Consider the following 26,989-nt stretch of genomic DNA (forward strand, 5'->3'; position numbering starts at 1 on the left):
GTGTTGGCACTAATTGGCCTCTTGAGAAATAAGGACAAGGGCATATCGTTCTCAATTACATCTGATCCTGGGGTGCAAGCAGATAATGCAAGGCTAGGAAAACAACAGGCGTTAATTGATGTAATAAGAGGGTCTTAGAATCATTTCCCACTCTGTGTAGAAGACTGATAAGAAATAAATCCTGCAGTAAAAGGCAGAATCCACCCCTGCAGGAATCAATCATTTCAAGACAGAACAGACACAATTGCAGCACAGCTTGATTTGCGGGGCTTCATTCTTGGCACAAATCACCAAGTGACAGATCAATAGGACTCACTTACAAATGGCACATACACACAGACAGCTTGCCTGTGATTTGGAGGTTACTCTGTAATACACACTAAAGTGTGCCTTGCAGACTCAGGACCACAAAGATCTAACTTAGCTGGAAATCCTGCTATAAAGAACATGGGGTGGAAACTAAAGAAAGCACAGAACCAGGCATGCAGTGCTATAATAATAGAGCACTGATATAAAAAGAAATTAAAAGTATCCCCTACGACATTCCACACCATTTCTAACCTTCCCTGCTTACTTTCATGTACTTACTGTATTTGTTCTAAAATAATATACCAACTGCATTAGGCATGGTGGCTTGTCACAACCCAAACACACAATACTGTATTGAATGCACTTAGTCTTCAGAATGGTGCCAAGACAGAATCAGCTCACTTTGGAGATTAAGGAATGTACTGAGGTTGGTTTGTAGCAAACACCACAGCTTCTGAGGAAAGAAGAAAATTGTATTCACTGTTGGCTAAAATTGTCTCTCCAGCCCCCCCCCCCCCCCTCCCCCAACGAAAAATGAAAGTCAGCAGCTACAAATACTGTAGGTGCTGTGTGGCTTTTAATATAAGGCCACTTACCTGCCAGGGATCCAGCGCTATCTTCACCCAAGCTAATTCTTTAATGTGCTTTGGGTGCAGGTGTCGCCATTTTAAATAAGGAAAATCAGCAATGAATCCTTGTGGCTGGCATCCCTCAGCGCATGCACAAGCTGTCCTGCACTTTGTGAATGGCCCCACAGTCCTCTGGGACCTGTGATGTGTCATGAGGCAAACAAGCGGAACTTCCCTTTTGGGTAAAGTTCCGCTTTAAGCTGGCCATAGATGGAAAAAATTATTCCAATCAGCAACAAACTGATTTCTCCATCCACACAAGTGAGGTGGATAGATTAACACCCCCACCCGTTAAGACATTGTGATCTGACAGCAGGGACTCCCCATTGTCCGAATACACTGCCGCAGCCTCTGATTAAGAAAAAATTCCCAACATTCCTGTCCGACAGACTGAGCACTAATGGCTCTTTCACATGGGCGGACTCCGCCAATGGAACTGATCAATGAGGAATCTGTCCGCTGATCCCCCGCTAAGCAGGCAGAGGAGTGGTCTGTGTTGGTTCCACTTATGCAGAGTGGACACAGACATAGCCTGCTTTGCTTTATGGGTGGGCAGATGTATATGGACATGTGTCCAATTATAACTCCCAACATCCAATCCAGATAGAAAGGGAAACAAATCCCCCATCCATCTGTTACTAGCATATAGGATTGGATGTCAGCGAGTGTAAATGAACACGCCTGTTTACATCCACCATTTCATAGAGGGCAATGAATGGTCTGAAGGGGTCCACCTCAGAACTGACAGTGTGAAAGGAACCTTAATTGACTTCTGTTAAGCGGAAGCGGCCACACATGAAACAAGGTTTGGGTAGCCCCTGCTGAACGGACCAAATTTCGATCCATCTATGGCCAGTTTTAGTTCAAGCTAGAGGTCGACCGATATATCGGCCGGCCGATATATCCGCCAATATTTGCAGTTTTTTAATTAATCGGCATCGGCCGATTGTGCTGATAAAAAGCCGATTTAGAACTGCAGCGGGACTTTGAAATGACTTCTGTAATAGAAGTCAGTGTAAGTTGCCTGAGTCGTCATAGAAACCCTTTCCTCCTCTCTGGGCAGGCTGCCAAGAAAAGAACAGAAAGATACAATGTTTACACTTGAATGAATGAAGTCATCTCAGTGTGTAGAGTTCTCAGTTTAACCATTTAAAGACTAAATCTTTTCTGACACTTGTTGCTTACAAGTAAAAATCCTGTATTTTCTGCCAGAAAATCACTTAGACCCCCCCAAAAAGTATATATATTTTTTTAGCAGAGATCCTAGGAATAAAATAGCGGTTGTTGCAATATTTTATGTCACACGGCATTTGCACAGAGGTCTTTCAAATGCATTTTTTTTGGGGAAAAAAATACACTATTTAAAAAATAAAAATAAAATAAAAACAGTAAAGTTAGACAATTTTTTTTTTCGTCCAAAAGTTTTGACTACCTGTTTTTATTTAATATATAGCTTTTTTTTTGTTATCTAAATCATACATACAAGTAAACTGATTGGAGGTTTGTTTTGTTTAATAAATGTTTAAATGTAAGAAATTTTCTGTATCACTTATGAAGGCTGCTTTCACACTGGAGCGGGCAGGCGTTGATGGTAAAACGCAAGTTTTAGCGGCTCTTTACCATCATTTTAGCGGTGCTATTTGGCTGCTAGTGGGGCACATCTAACCCAGCTAGCGGCCAAGGAAGAGGTTAAATGCGCCCATGAAGCACTGCTGCCAAATCGCATTGCATGCGCTTCGGCAGTGGTGCCCATTCATATCAATGGGCAGGAGTGGTGGAGGAGCGGTATACACCACTCCAAACGTGCTGCTTGCAGGACTTTTTTTTAAGATCCTGCCAGCGCATCGCCTCAGTGTGAAAGCACTCCTGTCTTTCACACAGACTGCAGGGGAGCCATTTTGCAGGCACTTTACAGGCGCTATTTTTAGCCCAAAAGCGCCTGAAAAACGCCCCAGTGGGAAAGGTTTGTTAAATCAAGGGGGATTAAAAAAAAAAATAAAATACAAAAAGGAAAAAAATAAATAAATAAAATAAAATCGGCCTAACATATCGGCCCAAAAAAATCGGCATCATATATCGGCTATCGGCCGTGCAGTTCAATATCGGCTGATAGCCGATATATGATGCCGATTTTTTTGGCCCGATATGTTAGGCCGATTTTATTTTATTTATTTATTTTTTTCCTTTTTGTATTTTTTTTTTTAATCCCCCTTGATCTAACACACCTTTCCCACTGGGGCGTTTTTCAGGCGCTTTTGGGCTAAAAATAGCGCCTGTAAAGTGCCTGCAAAATGGCTCCCCTGCAGTCTGTGTGAAAGACAGGAGTGCTTTCACACTGAGGCGATGCGCTGGCAGGATCTTAAAAAAAAAGTCCTGCAAGCAGCACATTTCCATGATTTCTAAATATCGGCATCGGCCAGAGAAAAACCCATATCGGTCGACCTCTAGTTAAAGCCCAAATGAACATCAGTTTAAATCAGCTTTAAACAGTTTAAATACATTCCAAATTTATCAGAAGTGGTTTATTGTCTTTACAGTTTGTTTTCCCTCTTAGGGCCCTTTTACATGTACTTTCCAATCAGGTCCACCTGTCCAATTGAATTTGATCTGAAGTCTATGAGAAGGTGAATGTAAACAGACAAGTGACCATTTACATTCACCTACCCACCTAAAAAAACACCACGGGAAAAGACTGCATCCTTCTCCATTTTCGGGACCTAAACATGACATATCAGGGGGTAACCCTGCCCCCCCCCCCCCCCCAAGGAGCCTTCACAGGTCCAAAAATGTCTCTGATCAAAACTAATGAATAGGCATGAATTTCACAAAAATAATATCCACCCCATTCTTCTCCGATTCAGCAGGGAATGTGAAGCACGGCTGTGTGTAAGGACCCTCAATCAGCCACAGATTGAATAGAAAAGCCTGTGCCCTGCCAGACGCTGCAGTGAAAGATTTTCTCCAATTCAGGCCGAAGGAGGAAAATTTCTCAACAAACTAAAGACTTGTAACTCTGCAGTCAGCAAAGCTCATTCTCCCTGCTGATTGGAGAGCGCTGGGTGTCAGATCTCTGCAGAGACTCATCTGCATTTCCAGAGAGCAAGGGTCCCATTCAAGAGCATGCTGTAAGATCACAAGCTTTCCTATTCAAGGTCACCAAGCTCATTAAAAACTCAGATCAGCTTGTGATTGCAAACCTTTAAATTACAATACCCCTTTAAGGCACACTGTCATGAAAAATACTGTATTCTAAAAGAGGCAGGTGAAATACATACAGTCATTAAAATTTTTCTACAGATCTACATACAAACCAGGTTGACCAGCAAAAGCCACAGTGATATGGGATGACACAAACTACCTGTCATTACCATGGTCTTTGGAGCTGAACAGGTACACAGCTAAAAGCACAGGTGAAAACATAAATGGGAGCGGTTTTACTGCCCAAAGATTTTGTATTTCTACCCAACCCGTCCTGGGATTTACCCAACCCCGACAGACATCACAGACAAGTTGCTGACTTTTCTTTCTTCTGCGGTAAAGCGTGGTCACCTCCCAGCTCCCCGCCCGTGATTGGGCAGTGAAGTACATTGATGATGTCATTTCTCTGCTTACTCTGTTCTTTCTTTCTTTCAACATCATTGTCATCACACGTATACTGCTGCAGACATGATCGCTCCCTAGTGTCCCCCTTTTTGCCAATCGATATATCGCTGTAAAGGAGGATTATTGTATATGTATAGAAGGACACATTCAGGTACTTACACAAACTGCCTTTAAAATACATTAAATGATTTTATGAAGGTATCAATACATAAAAACGTTGCTGCAACTTCTCAATTACCCCTAAGAGGTATGAATACATCCATGTGAAATAAAATATAAAAAAAGGACTTTATTTACTCAATCACATACAATTATGAAAACACAATATTTTTTAGTAGACTGGACCTATAAATACCTATCCCAATGTTCTTTATGGCAATATTTAATGCATTATTTACTGTCATAAGATTTTGTTTCCTAATGGTATTATGTTGGAATCTAGCGTGTAAGGCACACACTCATTTAATAGTGCATTTGATAAATAGTTCTGAATCCAGTAACTGGCAATTCAGATAGAAATAATCAGTTGATTCAAACCCAGAATGATGGCTGGGAAATACCTGGTTTGAAGTATATTGTGAGCATTATTAGTACTGCTGGAGAAAATAACCAATCAATAAATGATTACAGTTAGGCATTTTTTCTGCTCATAAATCCTGTATAACTTCTATAAACTTATTGGAAAAGGCCTCTGGCTTTAAGCCCTAAAATCAATGCAATCCATTAGATATCCGCATTTCACCAGCTCACGCTTCAATTGCCCAGCTAAGAATTACTATCAAAGAAGATTTGTTTTCTCTTACGTAGTTTCATTGTAGGTGTCAGTGACACTTTTTGTTGTACAATTTAGATTGCAGTGGACCTAGTTTGTGTAAAGCCCCATACATATTATCACATTTTCTGCAGATTCTTTCCTTCAGATTTACCAAAACCATATAATAGGAAGTCAAACCTTGGAAGTTTCAAAGTGTATGCAATCAGGCAGGCCCTACATGGTTTTGGTAAATCATCAGACAATCTCATAGTGTGTATGGGGCTTTATAATTAAGTGTGCATGTGTTGGTATTGGTGCCTGCTCAACATTGTAGGGCTATCTGTGGTTTACACAGAGCTGTGACCGTATGGAGGACCTGAGTTGCCAATCACCATGCACCAGCACGGTTACAGGGACATAAGGGTAGTGGTCACAGACTCTTCCATACACCTTGAGTACTTGTGTGTACACCAGGAGGAAGAACAGTGGAGAAAAGAGGAGTATGTGCTGCTAGTGGGACCACTATTAATAAGAACCTGCTGCATTTCCTGAATGTAAAAAGCACAAGGCTGCACTAAACTTTGGGAAGTTGTCCTTTAAGAAATCCCTTCGACCTCTCACAGAGTACAGCCCAACAGGGATAAGATTTATTATCCACCAAGTCTTGGCCAGCTCATCTTAATGCTGCACATGTGCCCTGCAGCTCCTGATTATTCCCATTGGTAAACCAAACTTGGAGGGACCACTGAAGTATGTGCAGTATGAAGAGGAGCCGGTACGAAGCTTGTTGGAGGAAAGATGAGGAAGAGAAGTATTATTCCAGGTGAGGTGCATGCAGGGGGTGTGGGGGTGCTGATTAAAGGACAACTTTGTTAAAAGTGACGTTTTCCTTTAGGGAAAAAGAATACTTAGAAATGTGTAGACTACCACTGCCAAATCACCTTCTCACACCATAGCATCATTTGTGAGTTAGGGCCGGTTCACACAGCGAGGCGATGCTAGGCGACGCGGCTCGCCTCGCCTCGCTCCCGCAAGTCGCCCCCGTTCTGTACAATGGAACCGTTCTGAGAGGAGCGATTCGAGTCGCTCCGACTCAGAAAAAAGGTTCCTGTACTACTTCTGGGCGACTTCGGGGGCGACTTGCATTGACTTCTATACAGAAGTCCTCTGCAAATCGCCGCTGAGGTCCCCGCAGGTCACGGCGAGGCAAGTCGGAGACGCCTCGCCGCGCCTCGCTGTGTGAACCGGCCCTTACTGAATAATATTCTTGCAGATTACATTTTAAAAAAATGGATTTCACTTACTGCTTGTTCTGCATGAGAGAAAATATTGAGGCAATCACTGTCAACCTAAAAATACGCGTTTCCCGGCTGTTATGCTGACCCAATGACTTTAATACCAGGAATCCATCTACAAGGTCACATGGAAGTGATAAACAGAACTGAAATTCGGATCCACGTGCCACATTCTAACTTATTTTACTTTAAGTCTTGGATAGAATATTGTTATGGGGACATTCACCCTCATTACTTGTTCTGGAGATACCTGGTTGTGCAGACAAACACTGGGGCAGAAAAGTAGTAAAATTTGCCCAACGGCAACACAGAGATCAATGAGAACCTAAACATATTTTTTATAGGGTGCTATAGAACATATACTGTAATACTGTGCAAACTAAATGACATTCTGTTTCCTTTTGGAAAGTCTCCCAGACATTGGTACACATCATCAAGGTGTGTATTAGGACAGAAAAGCCACCTAGACATAAGTAAGTATCGAGTGAGATGTGAATCAGTTGTCCCTAAAGTGAAACAGTCAGGATTCTGAAGGGCGGGGTCATGTCATTTATTTATTTATTTTTTTATAAAAAAGAAGACTGAAGCAATATAAAAGTATTTAAAAAGATAAAACATTATTTCTTCGTTTGGATATAGCTAGGAAGAGTTAACACCCCTACCATGTTCTTTTTTGCTATCTGTGTCCTATATCACACAACAGTCCCCATGTATAGATACTAGAAGAGGTCCACAGAAATCCTCTGCAGTCCCTCAACCAATGGAAAAAGAATGAATATTTTGAGTTTATACTTTTTTTTTTATATCCTATTTTTTTTCCTGCGCTAATATATATATATTCCTGCTCCCATCTTCCCTCCTACATTGGCCCAAAATAATGAAACCCAAGCAGGCCTGATTGTGAAATAACATTTCAGATAAGCCTGCATGTCTTGCCATATTCCAAAATCGACAGTATAGGAAATGCGCTACAATAAGACTCCTTTCACACCGGGGCGTTTTTCATGCGCTAAAGGGCTAAAAATAGTGCATGTAAAGCGTCTGAAAAATGCATCCCTGCCACCCCAATGTGAAAGCCCGAGTGCTTTCACACTGGAGCGCTGCGCTGGCAGGACGTTAAAAAAAAAGTCCTGCAAGCATCATCTTTGGGGCAGCGGAGGAGCGGTGTATACACCACTCCTCCATTGCTCCTGCCCATTGGAATGAATCGGCACTGCTGCTGAAGCACCTGCAAAGTGATTCGGCAGTGGCGCATTTAACTCTTCCTTTGGCCGCTAGCGGGGGTTAAAAGGGCCCTGCTAGCGGCCAAAACAGCAGTAAAGCGCCACTAAAACTAGCAGCGGTTTGCTGCTAACACAGCCCGCGGCTCAGTTTGAAAGGTTTCTTAGTGTTAAAAAATATAAATATGAATCAAATTAAATGTAATCTTTAAAGGAAATTTTTTTTGGATAGAGTTCAAAGATTTAACCCATCTGTCGTCACGACGTCTGTCACTAAGCCCAGACTCACGCTATACCTCGTATGTGAGTGCATTCCTGTGCAATTCAAATGCGATTCAGTGCGGTGCAATCTGAGCCCATTTTTGAATGGCCTCAAGATCACACCACATCACGCCAAATAAGTACATGTACCTTTTTTGAAGCCAAACTGCAACTGGATCTCATGTAACAGTACCAGGCAATCTGGTGCAGGCAATTCTGCATTTTGAGGCGTCGTTAACTTTGTACTGACAACCGCAATGAGTTTTTGGTGCAGTTTTTAAATCACGTCCTTTAAAAACCGCACTGCAAACGTGATAAAATTGCAGCAAAATGTGTTTTTGCAGCGGACCAGTGTGAAAGTAGCCTAAAGTATGATTAGCAAACACCTATTTGTGAAAACAAATAAAAAAGTATCACAGACAGTATCTTATTGTTCTTGTTGCAAGTGCACTTATGCGGTTACAATCTCCTCAAGCACCTGTAAAATTAAACAGGCGGAATTAATTAGAGCCACTGAAACTGGAAGACACAATGGTGGTAGTGTCAAACCTCCAAGAGTTTCAGCTTTACAGGCTACAATTTTCAAAATACTGATTCAACCAAAAGTCTAGCCTGCCCAAATTAGAAGATCTTACTAACCGTCAAACACTGGCTTCTAGTTAAAGTGGTTCTAAAGCCAAGACATCATTCCCTGCATTAAAAGTAAAAAATGTCCCAGTAGCAGTATTGCACTATTCACCTCCCTAAATAACTTCTCACTCAATCCAGTGTTGGGTCCATCTGTAGCGGTTCTCTCCCTGCATTCATAGGACAGAGAGGCAGCAGTGTGAGTCATTAGCTCCTGCTGCTGTCAATCAAATCCTGTGAATAGAGTAGGGAGGAGCCACACTGTGTGTGTCTTTGGATGAACACAGCCCAGCTCAGGAGCGAGCCCATACTTCTGCCCCCATAGCACGCAGCTTCCTATGGTGACAGACACTGAAGAGGAGGAGTGGGGAGTGCTGGCGGGGGACCCCAGAAGAGGAAGATCAGGGCTGCTCTGTGCAATTTAATTGCACATTGCAGTTAAGAATAACATGTTTGTAATTTTATAAAAATCCTTTATAACCGCTTCAAGCTTTATACAATTTCACTTGTTTTTCTTCTAGGTTTCTTCCATTAAATTTCTTTCATTAAATATCCTATTCTGGAAAATGGCAAAGACAACTGTTTGAATTTCAGACACTGTGATTGAAGAGACCTCATCTAACCTCTGTGGGTGTCTTAAAGTGGTTATAAAGTTATGAATTAAAAATGAACAAAGCATATGCTTTTGTGTGTGTACTTGCCTCAGTCTGTAGCACATTGCATAGAACGGGTCTGCTCGTTCTTTCCCCTGCAATCTGCAAAAGTCACCTTTGACGGTTTATCCAGACACCATGCAATCCTTGGTGCCATGAAAGTCTGTGCTTTAAACCTTTCTAAGCGGTCCTTTTATTTATTTTTTGTTTTAATCACTTTTATTGCCGTCACAAGGAATGTAAAATATTTCTGACAGTAATAGTCAGCGACAGGTACACTCATCTGCACTTGAAAAGTATTCAAAACAAAACAACTTGAAGCAATATCGGTACGTTTCTGACCGATGCCAATACTTTGAAAACTGTGAATATCGGGCACCCGATAATCGGTTGACCTCTAGTTCCTATGACAGGTTTGTGTTGTGCTTAAGGCTGCTTTCACACTGGGGCGGGAGCAGCGTCGGCGGTAAAGCGCCGCTATTTTTAGTGGCGCTTTACCGTTGTTTTAGCGGCGGTCTGCGGGCACTAGCGGGGTGGTTTTAACCCCCGCTAGCGGCCAAAAAAGGGTTAAACCCGCCCGCAAAGCGCCGCTGCAGCGGCGCTTTGCCGGCGGTATTGCCGCGGTGTCCCATTGATTTCAATGGGTAGGAGCGGTTTAGGAGCGGTGAATACACCGCTCCTTCACCGCTGCAAAGATGCGGCTAGCAGGACTTTTTTCACTGTCCTGCCAGCGCATCGCTCCAGTGTGAAAGCCCTCCGGCTTTCACACTGGAGTTAAAGGGGCCGGTTTTTTTCAGGCGTTACACAGGCGCTATTTTTAGCGCTGTAACGCCTGAATACCGCCCCAGTGTGAAAGCAGCCTTACAAATTTGGGGGCTGAGTATCATCGAAATTCCAAGGATGTCACACTGAACTAATTTCAGCATATTTAAGCCTTGTTTACACAGGAACAATATAGCATAGTGCGTTGGCCGTGTTTGCCCACATGGGGATGCTCGGGTGTTCCATACATCCTTGTGGAGGTCCCATTCATGTCAATTGGGAGGCAGGAGATGCATTGGAGCACTGCTGCATTCTTTTGCTTTCAACATTAAAAACAACAATAATTATATAATACTTCAGTGTGTGTATCTAAAATATATATATTTATTACACACACACACACACACACACACACTGAAGTATTTTTTGTATTTGTGGATGAGGCTCTTTTTCTTCTCAGATGGTAAAGCTGCCCACTTCTCTTGGCAAAAAGCCTCCAGTTCCTGTAAATTCTTGGGCTGTCTTGCATGAACTGCACATTTGAGATCTCCCCAGAGTGGCTCAATGATATTGAGGTCAGAAGACTGAGATGGCCACTCCAGAACCTTCACTTTATTCCGCTGTAGCCAATGACAGGTCGACTTGGCCTTGTGTTTTGGATCATTGGTATGTTGGAATGTCCAAGTACATCCCATGCGTAGTTTTCTGGATGATGAATGCAAATGTTCCTCCAGTATTTTTTGATAACATACTGCATTCAGCTTCCCATCAATTTCGACCAAATTTCCTGTGCCTTTGTAGGTCACACATCCCCAAAACATCAGAGATCCACCTCCGTGTTTCACAGTAGGAATGGTGAACCTTTCAACATAGGCCTTGTTGACTCCTCTCCAAATGTAGCATTTATGGTTGTGGCCAAAAAGCTCAATTTTGGTCTGATCACTCCAAATGACTTTGTGCCAGAAGGTTTGAGGCTTACTTCTGTGCCGTTTGGTGTATTCTAAGAGGGATACTTTGTGGCATTTATGTAGTAATGACTTTCTTCTGGTGACTCGACCATGCAGCACAGCTTCGAGTACCTCCTTATTGTGCATCTTGAAACACCCATACCACATGTTTTTAGAGTTCTGTATTTCATCTGAACTTATTTGTGGGGTTTTCTTTGCATCTTGAACAATTTTCCTGGCAGTTGTGGCTGAAATATTAGTTGGTCTACCTGACCGTGGTTTAGTTTCAAAAGAACCCCTCATTTTCCACTTCTTGATTAGAGTTTGAACACTGCTGATTGGCATTCTCAATTCCTTGCATGTCTTTTTATATCCCTTTCCTGTTTTATACAGTTCAACTACCCTTTCCCGCAGATTCTTTGACAATTCTTTTGCTTTCCCTATGACTCACAATCCAGAAAGGTCAGTGCAGCACTGGATGAAAGATGTAAGGGTCTGTCAGGAGTCCAGAAACCCATTGACCTTTTATACACACACACTAATTACAAGCAAACAGATAACAGGTGAGGATGATTACCTTTAATAACCATTCAAACCCCTTTGTGTCAACCTGTGTGCATGTTTTTAGGCCAAAATCACCAGGGTATGTAAACTTTTGATCAGGGTGATTTTTGGCAGTTTCTGTTGTCATTATGATTTAAAAAGAGTAAACACAGTTGATCGATAATAAATGGCTTCAGCCAAAAACTAACCATGAGTGAAAGAAATGTTTTTGTGTTATCATTCATATTCTCGGAAAAATTGGCAAGAAATCATACATTTTGCTGCCACGGTATGTAAACTTATGAGCACAACTGTAAATATATATAACAAATGTTAGGGATGCACGATATATTGGCCACCGAAAATTATCAGCTGAAAATAGGGTTATCAGCGTTTTGCCGAAAGAAAAAAAAAAAAAAAAAAAAAGAAGAAGAAGAAAGGGGGTGCTGATAATGCCCACTGAAAAACGTATGCGATTTTGCCATGTCTTTCATAGGATATGTGACTCAGAAACCATCTAAAATGCAACAAGGGTGCATTTTTGAATCATTTTTTCCGTGTTTTCAATAGAGAGGTGTGTTACATCACAACGGAAGTGCAATGGACCAGTATGAAGACATACATAAAATTTAAAGGAATGCATTTTTCTTGAGCTTTTCTTACTCTAACGCAAAAGCGCTTCAAAAACTATTAAATAAAAATGTAATACAATACAATTATATAGGCGGATTTTTAAATCATAGAGTCAGAATATCAACCAAAATCCTGAAAAAAAAGAAAAAACACATGATACAAATGTTATAAATGGAGTTGCAGTTCAGTGAGTAAAATACGTATTTGATCTCCAAGCAAAACATGACTTAGTACTTGGCGAAGAAACCCTTGTTGGCAAGCACAGAGGTAAGACGGTTCTTGCAGTTGGTTACCAGGTTTGCACACATCTCAGGAGGGATTTTGTCCCACTCTTCTTTACAGATCTTCTCTAAATCCTTAAGGTTTCTTGGTTGTCGCTTGGCAACTCAAAGTTTCAGCTCCCTCCATAAATTTTCCATGAGATTAAAGGTCTGGAGACTGGCTAGGCCACTCCTTGATCTTAATGTGCTTCTTCTTGAGCCACTCCTTTGTTGCCTTGGTGGTATTTTTTGGGTCATTGTCCAGACAAGACCCATCTTCAGTGTTCTGGCTGAGGGAAGAAGGTTCTCATTCAAGATTTTTCACGTCCCGTCCATTGGCTCCTCGATACGGCAAAGTCAGCCTGTACCTTTAGCAAAGAAACAGCCCCAAAGTAAAATGTTTCCACCTCAGTGCTTGACTGTAGGGATGGTGTTCTTGGAGTCAGCATTTTTCTTCCTCCAAACACGGTGAGTCGAGTTAATACCAAAGAGCACAAATTTGGTCTCATTTGACCACAGCACCTTCTTCCAATACTTCTCTGAATCATTTAGCTGTTCATTGGTAGACTTCAGACAGGCCTGTACATGTGGCTTCTTGAGGAGGGGGTCCTTGTGGGTGCTACAGGATTTCAATCCATGGCAGGGTATTGTGTTACCAATGGTTTGTTTGGTGACTGTGGTCCCAACTGCACTGAGATCATTCACAAGCTCCTCCCATGTAGTTCTGGGCTGATCCCTCACTTTTCTCATGACCATCCTTACCCCACGAGGCAACATCTTGCATGGAGCTCCAGACTGAGGGTGATTGATGGTTATTTTGTTTTTCTTCCATATGTGAATAATCGCTCCAACAGTTGTCTCCTCCACAAGCTTCTTGCTGATGGTCTTGTAGCCCATTCCAGCCTTGTGCAGGTCTACAATCTTGCCCTGACATCCTTTGACAACTCTTTGGTCTTGCCCATGATGGCGAGGTTTGAATGGAAGAAAGATTCTGTGGATAGGTGTCTTTTATACACATAATGAGTTGTCATTAGGAGCATCTTCTTAAATTTACAGGACTAATCTGTGTACCACATGAGCAAATACTGTAGCCAGTCTGTGGGAGCCAGAATTATTGATGGTTGGTAGGGGATCAAATACTTATTTTACTCACTGAACTGCAAATCAATTTATAACATTTGTATCATGTGTTTGTTTCTGGATTTTTGGTTGATATTCTGTCTCTTTCATTTAACCGATTCAATATCGGGCCTATTCTGGCACGTCTCTCCTTCATGTAAAAATAATTTTTTGCTAGAAAATTACTCAGAACCCCTAAACATTATATATGATTTTTTTAGCAGATACCCTAGGGAATAAAATGTTGGTCATTGCAACCTTTTATCTCATACAGTATTTGCGCAATCATTTTTCATGAATTAAAAAAAGAGCAAAACAGTAAAGTTAACCCAATTTATTTTATAATGTGAAAGATGATGGTACGCAGAGTAAATAGATACCTAACATGTCATGCTTTAAATTTGGGCACAATCATGGAATGGCGCCAAACTTAATTACTTAAAAATCTCCATAGGCGACGCTTTACATTTTTTTACAGGTTACCGGTTTAGAGTTACAGAGGAGGTCTAGTGCTAGAATTGTTTCACACGCTCTAACGCACGCGGTGATACCTGACATATGTGGTTTGAGTAGCGTTTACATATGTGGGCGGGACTTACGCGTGCGTTTGCTTCTGAGCGCGAGCTACCAGGGACAGGGATGTTTTAATTTTTTTTAGATCACTTTTATTTCTATTGCAAGGAATGTAACATATGTGACAGGTCCTCTTTATGGAGAGATGTGGGATAATAAGACCCCACATCTCTCCTCCAGGCTGCAAAGCATGAGATCGGAAAGAAAATATTAACTGATCTCATGCTGACAGCCGCAATCACAGCCTTGTTTATTTTCGGGTTTATTCCCGATGGTCATAGAGATGACTGGTGACCATCTGGTCACCGGAGATCTCTATCATCCTCATCTGGTGGCAGACAATTCTTTCTCTGGGCCCCCGATGGCACGGGAGAGCCCGGAGAAGCACACAGGATGGCGGCGGGAAGGGGGGGGGGTGTCGCTCTCTCCCGCCACCTATAAGAACGATCAAGCGGCCGCTATGAACATTCTTATCGTGCACAGAATCGCCGGCTGCAAAGAATGATATCTGAATGATGCCTCTAGCTGCAGGCATCATTCAGATATCCACACTAAAATTCAAGGACATAATTTTACTATGGCCCGGTATTGAAGTGGTTAAAATACACTTATGATAACAATTATAGACCCTTCATTTCTTTGTAAGTGAGCAAAGTTACAAAATCTGAAGGGAATCAAATAATGACTTTCCCCACTGTATATATATTTAAAAAAAAATCCATTTCAGTTTCTGACCAAGTGCATCCTGAATTTTCGGTCCAAAATATTAATTTCGGTGCACCACTAACAAATGTTTATAAAAACAGACACACACACACACTTTAACCTTCTTCAAATACAATGCCTCTGTCCTGAGACTGCAGTAGACTCTATGCAAACCACTGTATCACTGACAATACTATTAGAGAGTATCTAAGGCCAAGAATGAAAACGTAATGTAATGCAGTTTACCAATCCTTAGATGCGTTTTCTGCTTTCGTTTTCACCAACTAGAGTTTTACGTCTTTATCTTCCCCTGTTTATTCTTCCATTAACATACTTTCTGTCCTGGGGTGACCATACTCAAAGTACTGTATTCATGTCAGCAAAGGCAGAGCGCACAGAAAGTTATCAGCTCACAAAGTTTTTGGCAGGATCAACTGGCATTTATCAAAAATATATATAAATGGCTTTCAATTACTCCTGCAGCAGACTGGGGAATTGTGGAATTTTTGAGTGCCCAGTTATCCCAGTACACAGCAGTGACACCCAAAACAGTTCTAAACCAGGACCAAGGCGGTTATTCCCATTTTTAGTTACATCTTTATTTTCAAAGGTTTTTTTTTTTTTTTTTTGCAGCAATTTTTTTTTTTTGTTAGCAGGGGGCTGGCAGAATAACAGACTTTCCATCTTTTGCCGAAGGTCTGCTTTAAACAGACCAAAAGGGATCAATAAAAGTAGGTTCATTGTTAGATATTACAAACATTTCATGATAATTCTAATAGCCATTTACCCTGTAAATGTAACGGGAATTAAAGTGGTTGTAAACACCCCCCCCCCCCCCAAAAAAAAATAAACCCTGCAAGACAAAGGCATAATGAGCTAGTATGCATAGCATACTAGCTCATCATGTATTACTTACCTTGGATCGAAGCCCCCACAGCGGTCTTCGTTCACCACTCTGGCTGGTGACATCGCTCCCAGAGTTACTTACAGGTATTATTGACTCTGGCACTGTGATTGGTCGGGGCCGCGATGACGTCACTCCCGTGCATGAGAATGGGAGCCACCAGTAACGGCACAGTCTAACTGAGGCAATGGCACGTATGTGCCGTTGCTTCAGTGCGCATGTGCCGATGACATCGGCACATGCAAATCCGGGGATATCTCCTAAACCGTTCAGGTTTAGGAGATATCCGGGGTAGCTAAAAGTAAGCCTCATTATAGGCTTAAAGGAATAAAGTAATTATAAAGTCATTATAGGCTTACCTGTAGCAAAAAGTGTGTTGTTGGGGTTTACAAACACTTTAAGACACCTGTACTCAGAAATATGCCAGCAAATAGCCACCAACTACTGAGCTCTTTCTGAAAATACATATCTAGGGGGCGCATTTAAAAAGCATCGGCACCACTGCTGCAAAACAAAAAATAAAATAAAAAACCCACGCACACGCGCGCACACGCGCGCACACACACACACACACACACAGAACACAACAGCAAGCTCTGCACTCTTCAGGCTTTAAGCCTCTGGGGGCTCCACCAGTTACACACTGCAGCCTGAATTGTATGAACTACGTGCTTAATGAAGTTGAGCATAAGGCTTGAGTAGATCGTGATAACTGCTTCCAATCATAAATGAGCCCTTGAGTGTCTTTGGCTTTAATCATTTTACAAGCCAATAAAACAATACAGTCAAACTCTAGAGTGCCTTATATGCTTATACTTGTTTGTTTTTTTGCAGGTACTTGCCATATATAGTGCCATCAATTTACACAGCACTTTTCATATATACTATATCATACATTTTACATTAGTGCCTCAGGGAGCTTAATAAGCCAAGGTCCCCAACTCACATTAATTCATATACTAGGGCCAATTTAGACAGGAGACAATTTATCTACCAGCATTTCCTCCTCAACTCTTTGGAATATGGTAGGAAATTGGAGTACCTGGAGGAAACCCACGCAGACAATGAACCTGCCATACTTGTTTTGGGTCGATGACTCCAAACGTGTCACCATCACAGCAAAGCAACTTTCATTTATTGAAGAAAGAAGAGTTCAGTTAAGGTGAAAGGAGTTGTAAAGTCAGAAGTTTTTTTTTTTTATCTAAATGCATTCTACGCATTAAGATAAAAAACCTTCTGTGCGCAGAGGCTTCCCCAGCACCCCCCTAATCACTTCAGTCCCAGACATTCTTCCTGATTGGCTAAGACATAGCAGAGGCGCCATTGGCTCCCGTGGCTGTCAATCCAAATCAGTCAGCCAATCAGGGGAGAGTGGATGGGGCCGGGGCTCCGTGTCTGAAAGGATAAATGGAGCTCTGACTCAGGTTGGGTGACCTCTATAGCAAGCTGTTGGCTGAAGGGGCATTTACCAGAGGCAGGGGCTAGGAACACAGAAAAGGGACCAGAGAAGAGGAGGATCAGGGCTTCTCCGTGCAAATCAATCTGCGCAGAGGAGGAAAGTATAATGTGTTTTTTTATAACAAGACTTTACAATCACTTTAATGTGTGTAGGTGAAAATATTACAGAAGTGAAGATCATCTTGAAGTGGAGCTTTAGGTACTGTCTGTGACTTTTTTTGCATCAACAGTTCATTTTTTTCAGGACAAGATTTCAAGGGTCTCTCAGGATCCAAGCAGTACTGAAGAGGGCAGAGTCCAAAAAGCTTGTCCTGAAAGATTAAAGGGGTTGTAAAGGTAAATGTTTTTTCACCTTAATGCATTCTATGCATTAAGGTGAAAAAACATCTGACACTGCCGGCGCTCCCAGTCCCCCCGTTTTACTTACCTGACCCCTCGAAAATCCCGCGCTCGCCCCCGCCGTCCTCTTCGCTGCTCAGCCTGGCCGCTGATTGGCTGGAGTGGATGGATTAAAAGCAGCGCAGCCATTGGCTCGCGCTGCTGTCAATCACACCCAATGACGCAGCGCGCCGGGGGCGGGGCCTTGTGATACAGCGAGCGGCTATAGCTGCCGGCTGTATCACGGGAGCGCGCCCGCAGGTGCTTCTCACCAATGCGAGGGAGCTCGCATGAACGTGAGAAGCACCTGTGGGAAGAAGCAGAGACAGCCATCGAGGGACCCCAGAAGAGCAGGTTCGGGGCCACTCTGTGCAAAATGAGTGGCACAGTGGAGGTAAGTATAACATGTTTGTTATTTTAAAAAAATAAAAAATTTGACTTTACAATCCCTTTAACTGTTAGTGTAAAGAAAAAAAAAAAAAGAAAAAGATATCACAGACAGTACTAAACTGTGTTGTTGCAAATGTACCAATACAGCTACAATCACCTTAAAGAGGAAGTAAACCCTGATGGGTTTACTTCCTCTTTCATTCCCTGCAAAGGCAAAGCATAATGGACTACTATGCATCGCATAGTAGCCCATTATGTGTCACTTACCTGACACAGGAGCCAGCGAAGTCGCCGCTATCCCCTGTAGTCCGCCGCATCCATCTTGCTGGTGGCGTCTCGCAGCTCCGCCGCTGTCATTCGGCGAAGCCGCGATGACGTCACTCCCGCGCATGCGCACGGGAGTCGACACGCGCGGCAGCTCCATTCTTGGAAATGCCGCGTTCAGTACACCTGCGCGCCGCTGTCTACGGTGCATGCGCCGTAGACAGCGGTGCCCGTTTTCGGGCAAATATCTCCTAAACCATATAGGTTTAGGAGATATTGCTTAGACCTACATGTAAGACTTAATCTAGGCTTACCTGTAGGTCAAAGTGGTTTGTAAGGGTTTACAACCACTTTAAGGCCCCTTTCACATGGGCGATCCAATCAGATCAGCCTATCAGTTCTTTAAGTGGACTTGATCAGACTCTCCAGTCTCCTCTATGGAGTGGCAGATGTCAGTAGCCACCCACCGCCATCAGATCTGATCCTGTCCACCAAAAACAGACGGATGGTGGTCCTATTTCCCATCTGTCTGGTAGATTGGATCAGATGACATTGGATGGAAACGGTAAGGTGGTGGTTTCCATCCGCTTGCCCCATAGAGGAGATCGGGACTGTGTCTCTATGCAGAGGGGACACGGACCTGTCACCTGTCTGCTTAGCGGGGATAAGCAGAGAGATCCTCCGCTGAGCAAGCAGATCCTGCTTTATGGAGGAGCCCGTGTGAAAGGGGCCTTAAGTGAACAGAAAAAACAGAAATGTATTACAGTGGATACAAAAAGTCTACACACCCTTGTTAAAATGTTAGGTTTCTATGATGTAAAGAATAAGACAGAGATAAAATAATTTCAGAACTTATTCCAACTTTAATGTGACCTATAAACTGTACAACTCAATTGAAAAACAAACTACAATCTATGTAAAAAAAAAATAATTTGGTTGCATAAGTGTGCACACCCTTCTATAACTGGGGATGTAGCTGTGTTCAGAATTAAGCAATTGCATTCAAACTCATATTAAATAGAAGTCAGTACACACCTACCATCATTTAAAGTGGCTGATTACCCCAAATAAAATTCAGCTGTTCTAGTAGGTCTTTCCTGACATTTTCTTAGTCGTATCCTACAGCAAAAGCCATGGTCTGCAGAGAGCTTCCAAAGCATCAGAAGGATCTCATTGTTAAAAAGGTATCAGTCAGGAGAAGGGTACAAAAGAATTTCCAAGGCATGAGATATACCATGGAACACAGTGAAGACCGTGGAAAATATACAGCACAACAGTGATATTACCGAGAACTGGACATCCCTCCAAAATTGATGAAAAGACAAAAAGAAAACTGGTCAGGAAGGCTGCCAAGAGGCCTACAACAACATTAAGGAGCTGCAGGAATATGTGGTAAGTACTGGTTGTGTGGTACCTGACAACAATCTCCCATATTCTTCATAGGTCTAGGCTATGGGGTAGAGTGGAAAGACGGAAGGAAGCCTTTTCTTACAAAGAAAATCATCCATGCCTGGCTACATTTTGCAAAACATTTTTGCAAAAACACATGGAATGTGTTATGGTCTGATGAAATCCAAGTTCAACTTTTTGGCCATAATTCTAAAAGATATGTTTGGTGCAAAAACAACACTGCACATCACCAAAAAAACACCATACCCACAGTGAAGCATGGTGGTGGCAGCATGATGCTTAGGGGCGATTTTTCTTCAGCTGGAATAGGGGCATTAGTCAAGGTATAGACCATTATACCAGTCAATATTGGCACAAAACCTTCAGGCTTCTGCTAGAAATCTGAACATGAAGAGGAACTTTCATCTTTCAGCATGACAACGACCCGAAGCATACATCCAAATCAACAAAGGAATGGATTCACCAGAAGATGATTAAAGTTTTGGAATGGCCCAGCCAGAGCCCAGACCTGAATCCCATTGAAAATCTGTGGGGTGATGATCTGAAGAGGGCTGTGCACAGGAGATGCCATCACGATCTGACAGATTTGGAGTGTTTTTGTAAAGTGGGCAAATATTGCCAAGTCAAGATGTGCCATGCTGACAGAGTCATACCCAAAAAGACCGAGTGCTGTAATAAAATCAAAAAGGTGCTTCAACTAAGTATTAGTTTAAGGGTGGGCAACCATATTTTGTTTTATTTTTACCTAAAAGATTTCAGTTTGTTGTTCAACCGAGTTGTACAGTTTATAGGTCACATTAAAAGGTGGAAAAAGTTCTGAAATGATTTATCTTTGTCTCATTTGTTTACATCACAAAAACCACAATCCAAACCTGCACTCTTTTTTTTTTCTTTTTTTTTTTACTACAAAGTGAGGTGAGAATGGCTGGGCCCACACCAAAAAAATAAATAAATAAACAATTTGGCGTTCGCCTATGGCTGAATTCGGAGGACACCGAAGCTCATCTCTAGTCCCTAGCCACTTATACATTGTAAACCTGTGAAAAAGGGTAGTGTTGGATGGACTTCACACAACTGCAACAAATTAAAGTAGTTCTAAAGGCTCAAGGTTTTTTACCTTCATGTATTCTATGCATGTTCTATTCTATTCTAGGTAAAAAAAAAAAATAATAATAATATGTTCTCTGTGAAGCAGCCCCCCCCCCCCATATACTTACCTGATCCCCATTGTGATCCAGCGATATTCAACAAGAGCATCAGCTCTCTGGGGACTCTCCCTCCTCATTGGCTTCTGCTGCTGTAATTCAGAAATAGTGAGCCAAGGAGGAGAGAGAGGGGGTGGGGCTGAGCCATGGCTGTGTGTGTGAATGGACACACAGAGCAGCAGCTCTGGAACAAGCCTGCTTGGATGCCCACATTGCAAGCTACTTGCTTGGCAGGTGTGAAGGGCCAGAAGCGCCGGTGGGGGACCTGAGAAGAGGAGGATCGGGGCTGCTCTGTTCAAAAATGCTGCACAGAGCAGGCAAGTATAACATGTTTGTTTGTTTTTTCACTTTGAAGCCAAACTTCAGCTAATACTTTTGAAGCAGATACAGTTTTTGTCCTTTTTAAATAAAGGTTTTTCGATTTGAATAAAAAGCTAAACATTGTAAGCACCCCGGGCAGTGTTTATTGGTTTACAGAATTGTAGACTGTGCCAAAGAAAGGAGGAAAGTCAAAAGAGCCAGGTATGGGAGCCACTAGGAAATAGTATTCAAATTAGCAAGACACCAAAAGTAAAAAAAAAATAGAATTAATGAAAAATACTTATTATGGAAATACAACCCAAAATAAAATAAAAAATTCCTCCACCTTCAAACATCTAAAATAACAACAAATCCAAACTGTAGCCAAAAAGCGTGGATGGATGTCATACACGTGTCTGGAAACCGCACCCGTAATGCTGCAGCATGCTCCGCTGAATGTCACCAGGCATGGTCTCACAACCCCGCTCCGACGATCAGATCCACGCCACTCCAGCCACAGTGCATGGGAAGAATAGAGAAGCAATGGACGGCATCAGACACAGTTCATCTGACACGTCCATTGCTTCTCCCTGCTTCCTGTGCACTGTGGCTAGAGTGGTGTGGATCTGATCGAGGTGCCCATCCCCCCCCCCCCCCCACGCTGCATTCTGGTTGTCTCTGCCGCTTACTAGACCCACCATTAGTGGCGGCGATGACTGCGTCCTCTCCCATGGATGCTTGGCTGCCGACTGAGGGGAAGCCTCTGCTCGGCTCCATAGCGTCAAGCGTCACTTCTGCCCATAGCTCTTATAAAGGAGATTCTCCCCCCAAGTGACTTTTATTTCTCTTTTTTTTTATTGCATTTTAGTGTAAATATGAGATCTGAGGTCTTTTTCACCCCAGATCTCATATTTAAGACATCCTGTCATGCTTTTTTCCAATTACAAGGGATGTTTACATTCCTTGTACTAGGAATAAAAGCGAGTACATTTTTTTTTCAGCGCCCCATCCCAGCGAGCTTGCGCACAGAAGCAAACTCATAGATAAGTCGCGCCCGCATATGAAAACGATGTTCAAACCACACATGTGAAGTATCGCCACGATCGTTAGAGCGAGAGCAATAATTCTAGCCCTAGAGCTCCTCTGTAACTCAAAACTGGTAACCTGTAGAAATTTTTAAACATCGCCTATGGAGATTTTTAAGGGTAAAAGTTTGTCGCCATTCCACGAGCAGGCGCAGTTTTAAAGAGTGAAATGGGTTTCAATTTACTCGGTGTAACATTATCTTTCATAATATAAAAACAAAATTGGTCTAATTTTACTGTTTATTTTCTAATTCAAAAAGTGTATTTTATCTAAAAAAAAAAAAAAAAAAGTGCGCTTGTAAGACCGCTGTGCAAATATGGTGTGACAGAAAGTATTGCAATGACCATCTTTTTATTCTCTAGGGTGTTAGCAAAAATAAAGCATATAATATTTGGGGGTTCCAAGTCATTTTCTAGCAAAAAAAAAAAAAAAAAATTTAACTTTAAACAACAAGCATCAAAAGAGGCTCAGGGCTGAAGTGGTTAATAGTTTGCATCTAACGTCTTTCACTATTAAAAGAAGTTGGTTGGTTATAGCAAGCTGAAAAATACAATTTTTACTGGCAAGATAAAATAAACTATGTTACGGGGGAACTCAGAAAAACAAAGGCTGCATCATATGTGTCACATGTTGATTTTTCCCGGAGTTCCACTTTATGCATAAACTGTGTCAGTATTGGAACCCTACAGACAACTACGATCTCCTCGGGCATGTAAAGAGTTAAGCACACTGCATCTAGTTATACAAAAGACACTGCTTTCTATAACAAGATGTTCAGCTCACATTCGGAAAACGCAGGCCAATCATTTGCTGTAGTTTCTTCAGGCTCAAGAGTTGCCCGAGGGAAGGAATTTGACGTCAGAAGAAAAAGATCAACAACAACTACAGTCATTGACCTCTGATGTCAAATGAGGTGAACAGTAAACCTCAGTGAACCGTCACATGTTCACAGCCTGTCCAATCAGGAGGCGGGAAGGAGAAGGCATACATGACTAGCCACAGAACAGTGTGTGATGGTAGTTTGCGTAGTGCAGCAGTGAGGGGACCCAACAATTAGACCTGTATGGATCATGGAAGGACGTATTACACCGCACTGCACACAAGGCTAAACCTTCATTTTCTACGATTGAGTTGTTTCAGCTTCTGCTGCCAGCTGGGAGGACTGCTGGGTGCAAGCCAGGGACAGTAACATCCCAAAACCAGTTATTAGCTTATTATACAGGATTATTCAGGACTGAACATGCTCGCTATTATTTTTCAGAACAGTGCTACTGTGTAAAGTAATGTTTAAACTCTGTCCTCAGTATCCGCACACAAGTCATGTTTAAAGGTTAACCCCAATGATAACACTGACATGTTCCATTCCTCTTCCCTTTATTACATGTAGAATGCTGGGAGATCCTGACAGTCCCCTGACCACGCTGACCACACATGCATTCCATCAGTAGTGTAGTCAGCCTGCGTCCTTGCCTCTCTGCAGGGGATCTTCCCTACCCCAGAATAAAAAACAAGTTTCCAGGCACATTGCATACTTTTTTCAAAATACAGAAGCATTGTGGAGCTGCTGGAATGGCAATGGATTTGCTAGCCTGTTATTATTAGTATACTTCACGTAAGCTTTAAGGATATCCATGCTGAGGCACAAGAGTCATCTGAGGACACAGGCTGTTGGATTCTCACCAGGTGATTACACTGGAATATCTTTCAAAGCGAGTTAACAACCTGTCGCCTGCCTCACCTGCTGCTGTGCTACAAATCCTGCACCAGATCACTGGAAACATACAAATATATAATACATATGTTCTCGATATAATTATATTATATATATATTTTCTGTTTGCATTCATCTGAGCACATCAAACACATATAATATAAATACAGTATATGTGTAATTGATGCAGTTTCCCATATCAACCTGTCAGGCTTTACACTCCATAAGAAGAAAGGACAGTGACAGCTCGTCATAAGACATTGCTCCAGCCTCTGTGCGCCCATCATTAGGGTTATTACGCACACAAAGGGGCTGCAAAAAGAGGTCCAAGTAGTTTTATGTAGATTTGAGTGCTGGTTCACACTGATGTGATGCGGGAAACTGCATGAGATTAGGACACGAATCACCCTGCATTCCTGTTCAAGTCACATGCGATTCCCTGCAGTGCGATTTGAGCCCATTCATTTTTCATGGCTCAAATTGCACTGCACCCACACGAAAAAAGGTGCATGCATCTTTTTTTGTCGCACTGGAATCGCCCATGCGATCTGATTTAGCAAATTGCACTGCGTTTTGTGACCCATTTTAAGGTGTCGTTGACTTAACATTGATACCCGCAGCAGTTCACCTGAACAGAGTGCGATTGTGGTGAGGTGCGGAAAACGCACAGGAATCTCTGCCAATCCCATACTACATCAGTGTGAACCAGAACTCAATGGGCTCTTTGTCTTTCACAATAAATTGCAGCATATAAACATGAAGAACCCATATAGAGAATAATGGGATTTCTACATGACCTGTATTTTCATTCAGCAAAATGCAATAATTTTGCTGCACTGAAATTGACAAGCGTAAATGAGGCCACTTGTCCATTTCAATGGCTATAATAAATGGATTTATTTCTTTTTAGTTCAGCCAGGAAAAAAATAAAATAATAAAAAAATGATTCCTCTATCCAGGCAATCAAGAATTAGCCTAGGTTCACACTGATATGGGTTTGAAAGCTGAACTCGCATGATTTCAAACTGGCTATGCAGTCCGACTTTGAAGGAGATTTGATAGACATCTGTGCGGGTTCAAGCACAGATATCTATTCAAATCATCAAGTCACCAAAAGTAATACAGGAACCACCTTTAGGAGTCGGTGCAGTGTCGCACTGATTCGGATGGTGCCATTGCTGGCGATAGCAGCCAATTTGGCATGTCAAATCAGCCCAATGTGAACATGAGCTAATAAATCTCACTGCCTGCGATTAGCGCTGCGGAGTGTCAGCTTCCTGGCAGGCACGTGGAGTTGCGAACACAATCAATTTCGATCCATCTATTGTCAGCATTAGTACACAGAGCAGTTTCCATATGATGCATGTATTACACAAGGACTGCATAGAGATTGTGAATATCATTTTTTTTTCTGAACTGTGATCAGTTTTAACAGCAAGTACAAAATGTGTATGCATTGATGTGCCAAACACCAAACATTGTTGAAGTGTAGATTTTGTATTCTGTGTTTTAGATTAGGGTGCTGGCAGGTGAGCGGCGGCCCAGCCAGCGTGTGAGTGAGCGGCTTGGCAGGCGGGCAGCTCGGCGGGTGAGTGAGTAAGCGCACGGGCCAGTCAACAGGTGAGCGGACGGCTGGCCAATCAGCGGACCAGGGGGTGGCATCATCTCTCACCACCCGGCGCCCGCCCTGCATCCCTGCAGTTCCACCCTCACTGAGCAGACAGCCATGAACAGCAGAGAAATTACATCATCTCTCTGCTGTCTGACTTCATTCTGGGGCACAGGAAGTGACAACCCCCACCTTAGCAGGAAAGTGACAATTGTAGCAGAGAAGTGACAATCTGCAACGTGTGGCAGGTGACAATCTGTATCTGGTGACAGGCGACGTGGCAAGTGACCACCTGCAACTTCTGGCAGGTGACATGGCAAGTGACAATCCGCATCTGGTTGCAGGAGATGGTGGCAAGTGACACACTCAGGGCTCCCACTGATTCTGCATTAGGGTGAGTTGAACCCTTTCATTTTATATAACAATGTAATAATAGAAATAATGTGCGTCAATCATCCTGACACCATAACAACCATGGTGCCAGGATGATTGAAGCGCCAACACCAGCCATTTCCCCGATAAATTGCCCGCAAAAAAAATATATATATATATTTTCTGGCAATAATTGTGTAATGCATGGCCAGCTTTACCTGTGTACACTACTATTTGCTCTAGCTACAATCTTAATTCCAACGATCCCTACATCAGAAGCATATGGAGGCCCCACATTGCTTACTGTGAATGCAGATTTCTCAAGCACAGAAGGGGCTTCACTTACAGCGGTTACAGCAAAGGCCGCCATGGCCTTGTACTCCCAAATACTTTTTTTTCTGCAATTTAGAAACACTTGTTCACAATTCATACAAAGCTTCTAAGGCCTGTTTTACATGGGCGTCAACTTGTATAAGGGCAGTGTGAACTGCAAGCTTTGATAAAGCATTGCAGAGCTTTCAGCAAGCTTTGTTGAAGCTTTTAATGTAACATTCAAGTCCAGTTTGTAAATGTTAAACACAGATCCTAATAGGAGTGTTGATGGCCCCTTTAAACAAGCTGTTAGCAGGCTTCAGCTCTCCTTGAAGCTTGTTGGAAGCCTACAGGTAGCTTGTTTTAAGTGGCCATGAACAATCCCATTAGGATCTGTATGGTCCCTTAAGCCTGAGTTCACACTATAGCAATCACTAAGGATGAGTTCCGGCTGCACCTTTTCTATGCAAATCCAATGTGAGTTCAGCCATACAAACTGCATGGCTGAACTTACATTGCACAGACATCACATGTGATCTGCATAGCAGTGCGAATCACATGCAATGTCTGTGTTCGCTAAGGATGAGCTCCGGCGTGTTCGCACACCCCACCAGGAAGTCGGCACTGCGCTGATCACAGGCAGTGAGACATTTCCTGATCTCTGGAGCCGCGCATTGGCACAATGTCTCGCTGTCTG

General features: G+C 42.5%; 1 protein-coding gene across 3 annotated transcripts in view; it reads right to left on the bottom strand.

Moving 5' to 3' along the window:
* KCTD1 (potassium channel tetramerization domain containing 1) overlaps positions 1-26,989 on the bottom strand; it is a 218,682-nt gene that overhangs the window by 89,182 nt on the left and 102,511 nt on the right. The window lies entirely within an intron of this gene.

This window comes from Lithobates pipiens, unplaced genomic scaffold (genome assembly GCF_037356315.1).
Source record: "Lithobates pipiens isolate NorthernLeopardFrog02 unplaced genomic scaffold, aLitPip1_a1.2 Scaffold_19, whole genome shotgun sequence".
NCBI lineage: Eukaryota > Metazoa > Chordata > Amphibia > Anura > Ranidae > Lithobates > Lithobates pipiens.